At 38.0% G+C, this 6,000-nt stretch overlaps 1 protein-coding gene across 1 annotated transcript in view; it reads left to right on the top strand.

Annotated features, from left to right (window-relative positions):
• Nucleotides 1-5,322: 5,322 nt before the first annotated feature.
• Nucleotides 5,323-6,000, top strand: part of KCNJ16 (potassium inwardly rectifying channel subfamily J member 16) — a 173,177-nt gene continuing 172,499 nt past the window's right edge. Inside the window, exon 1 of the mRNA XM_053707186.1 lies at nt 5,323-5,553. The gene's annotated coding sequence lies outside the window, so the exon portion shown is untranslated. The remainder of the gene's footprint in view (nt 5,554-6,000) is intronic.

The raw sequence follows: 6,000 nt of genomic DNA, 5'->3' as shown, positions 1-6,000 counted from the left end.
GGCATGAATTCAGTCTCTTTGACTTATTGTGTTTTAGGTTGATAGTCCACATATTGGTTGATTATACTAAGTGAATATAATTTCCAGAGGCATCTGCCCCATAATTAATACTCTGTAGTGTATATGTTATGCTTCAACATGTGTATTTATACAGATATTCTAATTCTTTAGCCAGTTAACAGGGTTATAACAGTTCAGCAAATTACTGCTGCTCGCTTGAATAATATGGATACAATAAATTGTGTACCAATCTTATAATGATTACAAAGTAGAAAGTGTCTTGCAGTAGCTGTTTAGCTAGTCATCTTATCATAGCCATCTTTGTAAGAGGCCTCCGTATTAATACGTTAACCAATAATATGGCCAGGGCAGTGCACTTTTGTAATGCTTGTGGGATATTCCTCTATCAGACCGAACTCGGCCAGTAGTCTTGTTATCCCGGCGTCGAGCTGGAATGATAAGGAACAACCCAGAGCAGAGAAAGTTAGTAAGAAGAGGAAGGCGGCACTCACCACAGGCTGGACAGTCCCTAGCGGCAACGGCAGAGCAGTCCAAGGACAAACCACTAGAATGGTCAGACAGGATTTGGCAACAGTAAAGCAATCCAAGGGCACACCACTAGAAAGGTCAGGCAGGCAAGGTTCGGCAACAAATAGGCAATACAGAACAGGGGTTAATACGCAGAGTAGTCAGACAGGCAGGGTTCAGCAACAGTATATCAATCCAGTAGTTAAGGGTTATAGCAGGCAGAGTAGTCAGACAAGCAGGGTTCAGCAGCAGTATGTGAATCCAGTAATTTAAGGGTTAAAACAGGTAGAGTAGTCAGACAGGCAGGGTTCAGCAACAGTATATCAATCCAATAGTTAAGGTTTATAGCGGCAGAGTAGTCAGACAGGCAGGGATCAAACACGAGTAGGCGATGAGGGGAGTGTGTGGCGATGATGTCAGCGCCGCACGCATCCAGATCCGACACAACCCTTGGCAACGAGCAGGGAAGGAGACGCTGCGCCCCTAGCAATGGCTAGAGCGGTGCGGCATGACACTTTTGATATAAACAGCGATACAAACACTGTGATCGCACTGGGTTAAATGAACCAACCTCTGTCGGCTTTGCGATTGCTAAAATATTTTATGTAAGGTCCCGCTTGTGTATACGAGAACAATGGTTATAAAGTGCTGCAATCTGAACCCCCTTTAGAGGTATTCTAAATATCGAAGTCTGGCATAAGTTATGTTTTAACCCTAACAAGGATACTCCTACCCACAGTCTGGGCGTAGAGTGCTAAATATATGCATCCGTGTTGGTGGAATTCTTTCCCATTTCCAAATTTTCTTGCAATTTGTATCTTATGCATAAGCAACACCCCCTTTTGAACATTAAATATTGAGGTAACTTATACCTGTTCTTTACTTTTCAATAGTGCCATTGTTTGTTGGTTCTGTTCCCATTTGACTTCCTGTTAGGTTCAAAATAAAGATAAGCAGTAAATAATATTCTACAAAATTTAAAGTGTTCTTTCATATGCGTGACAACAAATTTTAGCATTGACTATCCCTTCTTAATGAGCTTTTCAATAAGTTGTAATTATAAGTGCATTATAATAGGAGACTGGGGAACGGTGCACTAAACATTTTAGAGTTTGCTATTTTATTCAGACCGGTCAATGCAATGGGCAGTGGTCCAGCTGTGTTCTGTGAGCGGGCCCACAGCTGGAAAGGCATGACTGGGCTGGTAATGGGCAAGGCTGTGTGGATCTTGGATGGAGCTTGTGGCTATCTCTAGAAACTGGGATGCCTAAAAGCTGTAGGCAGGAAGCAGGCCAAACCCATGATGATCCCCCAGTATCCCAGATGTTTGTTAGGTCTGTTTATTTATCTATTTAAATTTAGTCAGCATTTACAGTAGACCTTCTCCGTTAGCGCAGGCTCTGGGATCTGCTAAGCTAAGCCTCCTATTAGCAGACATCCCAATTCTCCCTGAAGTTCAGGGAGTCTCCCTGATTGTAATAGTGACTCCCTGATGCCAGCAAATGGAATGCAATCTCCCTGAAACTCCAAGTACCATGATCCAATGTGGCCCAAATCCAGAAAAGTGTTTATTTAAGGAATGTCTTTAGTTGCTGGGACGTTATAGAACCCTCAAAGCATGCATCAGTAACCAAAAAGCCCCCACTGATTTTAATAAGATAAAAAAAACACAAATACTACCTTATTAACAGCATGTAATTAAACTTTGTATTCTAAAATATTTAAGCATTCAACAAGCGTACGATCACTGGAAAATAGGTTTGTTGTATGTGGTTGTGCAATAAAGCTACTTTTTTAATGTGACCTTAGTGGGAAGCTACTGTAATGATAAGTCTCTATCTTATTTAGGGTTTCAAGGTGTCCAATATATAACAGGGAGGGAGGGAGGGGGGGGTGGCGCAGTAGCAGGTGAAGCCACCTCCCTGAAATGAGTTTTTGCAGGTTGGGATGTATGTATTAGCACGGCCCTGTACTCTGTAAAGAAGAGTCAGGAATAGTGCAGCTCCCCAGACCTCTATATGTAAGTAATTTACCTTTTAAAACTAATTTAATCCCTTCCCGCCATTAGGACCTTCCATGCCATCCTAACCATGCTGGGCTTTAGTGCCGTTAGGACTGCATGGAACGTCCTTGCTGTTCTACTGTCCTGAAGCCATAATGGCTTCCTAACTGGGATTGTAGGCTGGAGGGCGCGCCTAGCATCATAGGCACTCGCCCTGACACGACCACCTCATTGAAATCACAAGATCGCATGTACGATTGTGGGATTTAATTTTTTTACTTATTTGTATCCGATGTAACAAATAAGTACCGGCAGGAAGGAGTTAAAGAAAACAAATATATACTAACAAATTTTGTTAGTATATATTTGTTTTCTTTAATTAGTTTAGTTAGTTTCGGATTTTTATGAAAACAAAATGAATATCTGTATATTTGTTACAAATATGCATTAGTAGCTAAACAAATGCACATGGCTAATTTAGAGTAAACCCTTCCTCTCTCATTTTTCACTATGTACTTTCTGTTGTGTTTTTTTTTTTTCCCTCTAGCAAGTCAGTGGCTGTGCAAGGTGCATCCACAAACCCTCAAAGGGGCCAACTGCCCTGAATTTGCAGGGCCGGGCCTCTTTGACATTTCTAGTGCTCTGTGCAAAGCAAGAAGAGATGTAACAGAGGGAAAGGTTTGATTTAAAGAGACAGTCTACACCAGAATTTGTATTGTTTAAAAAGATAGATAATCCCTTTATTACCCATTCCCCAGCTTTGCATAACCAACATGATTATATTAATACACGTTTTACCTCTGTGATTACCTTGTAGCTAAGCCTCTGCAGACTGCCCCTTTATTTCAGTTTTTTTGACAGACTTGCATTTTAGCAAATCAGTCCTGACTCATAAATAACTCCACAACATTATCTATATGGCACACATGAACTAGTGCTGTCTAGTTGTGAAAACCTGTCAAAATTCACTGAGATTAGAGGTTGCCTTCAAAGTCTTAGAAATTAGTATATCAGTCTACCTAGGTTTCAACAAAGAATACCAAGGGAACAAAGCAAATGTGATGATACAAGTAAATTGAAAAGTTGTTTAAAATTGCATGCCCTATCTGAATCATGAAAGTGTAATTTTGACTAGACAGAAATTATTGGAATAGGTAACCAAGAAGTTGTGGTCTAAAAAACCTCCTGATTTCACATGTTTTCTTTTTTTCTTTCAAACTATAAAAGGCCCCTTAAAGGGTCATGAAACACAATATTTTATTTTATGATTCAGGCAGAAAATACAATTTTTTTAAAAAAAAGGTTTTTAATTTACTTTTTACTATTATCAGATTAGAGTCATTCTCATGTTTTTTTTTTGTTGAAAAGATATAGGTAGCGTACACATGTCTGGAGCACTACATAGCAGGAGACACGTGCATGCTCCTGAGCATACTTTCCTGCTTTTCAACAAAAGTTAGCAAGAGAACAAAAAATACAATAGCAGTAAATTGGAAAGTTGTTTAAAATCACATGTTCTGTCTGAATCATGAAAGAAAAATTTGGGGTTTCCTGCCCCCTTAAAGTAATTTGAAATATAATCAGTAGTTAAAGGGACAGTCTAGGCCAAAAAAATCTTTCATGATTCAGATAGAGCATGTAATTTTAAACAATTTTCCAATTTACTTTTATCACCAACTTTGCTTTGTTCTCTTGGTATTCTTAGTTGAAAGCTTAACATAAGAGGTTCATATGCTAATTTCTTAGACCTTGAAGGCCACCTCTTTTCAGAATGCATTTTAACAGTTTTTCACCACTAGAGGGTGTTAGTTCATGTATTTCATACAGATAACACTGTGCTCGTGCACGTAAAGTTATCTGGGAGCAGGCACTGATTGGCTAAACTGCAAGTCTGTCAAAAGAACTGAAATAAAGGGGCAGTTTGCAGAGGCTTAGATACAAGATAATCACAGAGGTTAGAAGTATATTAATATAACTGTGTTGGTTATGCAAAACTGGGGAATGGGTAATAAAGGGATTATCTATCTTTTAAAACAATACAAATTCTGGTGTAGACTGTCCCTTTAAGCACTGCATAGCAAACGATCTGCAAGCAAAGTATGTTCATTTAAAACCAGCTTTGCTAGCACAAATTTGATTTGAATAGAAATAATGTTTATCACTGTTGCATTTTGTTTAAAGGGACAGTAAAGTCAAAACTAAACTATCATGATTCAGATAGGGCATGCAGTTTTAAACAACTTTACAATTTACTTTTATCATCAAATTTGCTTTGTTCCCTTGGTGGTATTTATGAAAAGCTAATCCTAGCTAGGCTCAAACTGATTTCTAAACCGTTGAAAACCGCCTCTTAGCTCAGAGCATTTTGAAAGTTTTTCACAGTTAGACAGTGTTAGTTCATGTGTGTCATATAGATAACATTGTGCTCACTCCCATGAAGTTATTTAGGAGTCTTCACTGATTGACTACACTGCATGTCTGTCAAAAGCACTTAGATAAGGAGGCTGTCTGCAGAGGCTTAGATACAAGGTAATCACAGAGGTAAAAAGTGTATTACTATAACTGTGTTGGTTATGCAGAAACGGGGAATAGGTAATAAAGGGATTATCTATCTTTTGAAATAAGAAAAATGTTGGTGTATACTGTCCCTTTAATTAAACATTTTTATGGGCAAATACATTTTGCACCTTTAAGATTTCTGCGTCCTTCCTTAAAGCAAAGGTTTACAGCTACCTGTTCCTATAATAAATTAGTCACAACTCGAACAACTCGTACACAACAAGATCCCACAACTGAAAGGGTTAGCGCTTGTAAACAGCTTCCACTTGTTTAGCAAGATGCCAGTCGCTGGCTGTTCAGAGATTGAATATTCAGTGAAACAAGTGTAAATATTTAACTTAAATTCCTCAGCCTCGTGTTCTCCTCCAACAGAGAAGTCACATTATTTTTTTATAAACTTTAACTGCTAATAGCATGAACAAGATCCCTCACTACACATGACAGCACACCACAGAGAGACTAAGGTAAGCATGAAGAGGTTGACATTTTATAGACAAAACTGGGTGTTTGTGTGCATAATATCCTACAAAAACAAAACACTTATTATGACAGTTGTATTTAACATTATTAGAGTTTTATTTTACAAAATGTGTTACTTTAAATAAAACCAATAATTCAGAAAAAAAGTATTTTGGCATAAGTAATATTTCCAAAAAATAAAAAATAGTTGTTTATTCAGATATGGATTATGTATCCAACTACTATAGAGAACCATAGAAATTAAATATTTTTTTCAGATAGAAAATAAGGTAAATAATGAAACAAGATTTATGATTTTGGAATGAGATATTGGGTTTTGTGATGTGGGGGGGGGGGGGTATTTGTGGTTGGTTTCAGTATTTTTACCTTCATGTGTGTGAAAGGGTTAAGAAACAAGCATTTCAGCATGAAACAAAAAGGTACAAAGGTAC

This window comes from Bombina bombina, chromosome 1 (assembly GCF_027579735.1).
Source record: "Bombina bombina isolate aBomBom1 chromosome 1, aBomBom1.pri, whole genome shotgun sequence".
NCBI lineage: Eukaryota > Metazoa > Chordata > Amphibia > Anura > Bombinatoridae > Bombina > Bombina bombina.
The sequence above is the reverse complement of the archived record's forward strand: the minus strand, read 5'-3'. Positions and strand labels throughout refer to the sequence as shown.